This window comes from Mandrillus leucophaeus, unplaced genomic scaffold (assembly GCF_000951045.1).
Source record: "Mandrillus leucophaeus isolate KB7577 unplaced genomic scaffold, Mleu.le_1.0 Scaffold195, whole genome shotgun sequence".
Classification (NCBI taxonomy): Eukaryota; Metazoa; Chordata; class Mammalia; order Primates; family Cercopithecidae; genus Mandrillus; species Mandrillus leucophaeus.
The window spans coordinates 1,794,550-1,796,528 of record NW_012101976.1 but is presented as its reverse complement, the minus strand read 5'-3'; the positions used below and the strand labels follow the sequence as shown (position 1 = coordinate 1,796,528).

At 43.5% G+C, this 1,979-nt stretch overlaps 1 protein-coding gene across 1 annotated transcript in view; it reads right to left on the bottom strand.

Moving 5' to 3' along the window:
• The window catches only part of GLYR1 (glyoxylate reductase 1 homolog (Arabidopsis)), a 58,241-nt gene that overhangs the window by 13,725 nt on the left and 42,537 nt on the right, over positions 1 to 1,979 (bottom strand). The window lies entirely within an intron of this gene.

Here is a 1,979-nt window from a genome sequence, read left to right as displayed (position 1 = left end):
AAAAAAAAAAAAAGAAATGAGCTTTCATCAAAAAAGACTTATAAAATACATAAATACATGGGGAATTCTACTATCCACAGAGAATCCACAGGTCGAATGAACAGGGGGGACTTGAAATAGTAATGTAATCTGAAAGAGTCATGAAATAAGTACTCTGAAATGTTGAAACAGACAACAGACAGAAGTCAGAATTTAGGAACAAGGCTGCACGCGGTGGCTCATGCCTGTAAACCCAGCACTTTGGGAGGCCAAGGTGGGCGGATCACTTAAGGCCAGGAGTTTAAGTCCAGCCTGGCAAAATGGTAAAACCCTGTCTCTACTAAAAATACAAAAATTAGCCAGGTGTGGTGGTGCATGCCGGTGGTCCCAGCTACTCAGGAGGCTAAGGCAGGAGAATCACTTTAACCCAGAATGTGGGCGCTGCAGTGAACTGAGATCATGCCACTGCACTCCAGCCTGGAAAACAGAGTGAGATTCTGTCTCAAAAAAAAAAAAAAAAAAAAAAAAAAAAGAATTCAGGAATAGAGAATTACACTATGAAAAGCCAGGTGTCAACAGAACAGTACTGGCTGGGCGTGGTGGCTCACGCCTGTAATCCCAGCATTTAGGGAGGCTGAAGTGGGTGGATCATCTGAGGTCAGGAGTTTGAGACCAACCTGGCCAACATGGTGAAACCCAATCTCTACTAAAAACACAAAAAGTTAGCCAGGAGTAGTGGCAGGCACCTGTAATCCCAGCTATTGGGGAGGCTAAGGCAGGAGAAACGCTTGAACCCAAGAGGCAGAGGTTGCAATGAGCCAAGATTGCACCATTGCACTCCAACTTGGGCAACAAGGGTGAAACTCTGTCTCAAAATAAAATAAATAGAATAAAATAGTGTATCAGCTGATAGTACTTGAAAAATACAGCTGCTGTTTCGCAAAGTGTCATTTTTATTGTAATCATATGGTAAAGACAAATGTTTTCTAGTTGTTTTTTTTTTTTTAGATTCAAATTCTATGAACATGAACTAAGAAAGTAGAACTTCTACCCTAAAAAACTTTTCAAAAGTGTATGTGAAGCTGGATACAGATATGCACGCCTGTAGTCCCAGCAACTAGGGAGGCTGAGGTGGGAGGATTGCTTGAGCCTAGGAGGTCAAGGCTGCAGTGAGCTATAATTGCGCCACTGCTGAGACTGTCTCAAATATAAAAAAAGTGCATGTATAAGTGCTTAAAATGTCATTTGAAAAATGCTAATAGACATGCTAATTAAAAGGCAGATACCATCAAAATGGATACAAATCCAAGCCCCAATTACATACTGTCTACGAAAGACAATTTAGACATAAATAAGAGAGGAAATGCATGGAAAAATATACATACCATGAAAACAGTAAGCCGGAGAAGGCTGTAGCTGCTTTCTTTTGCTTTTTTTTTTTTGAGATGGAGTCTCATTCTGTCACCCAGGCTGGAGTGCAGTGGTGCGATCTACGCTCACTGTAACCTCCTGCCTCCCAGTTTCACGCAATTCTCTGCCTCTGCCTCCCGTGTAGCTGAGATTACAGGTGCCTGCTACCACACCCAGCTAATGTTTTGTATTTTTAGTAGAGACGGGGTTTCAACATCTTGCTCAGGAGATGGAGACCATCCTGCCTAACGTAGTGGAACCCCAGCCTGGCCAACATAGTGAAACCTCATCTCTACTAAAAATACAAAAATCAGCTGTGTATGGTGGTGCATGCCTGTAATCCCAGCTACTTGAGAGGCTGAGGCATGAGGCTGAGATCACACCCCTGCACCCCAGCCCGGGCGACAGAGTGAGACTCTGTCTTGAAAAAAAGAAAAAGAACAAAGAAAAGCTAAACTAAGTAGAGGGAAGGGAATAAAAAAAGAAACTGGGCCAGGCACAGTGGCTCACGTCTGTAATCCCAGCACTTTGGGAGGCCGAGGCGGGCAGATCACGAGGTCAGGAGATCGAGACCATCCTGGCTAACATGG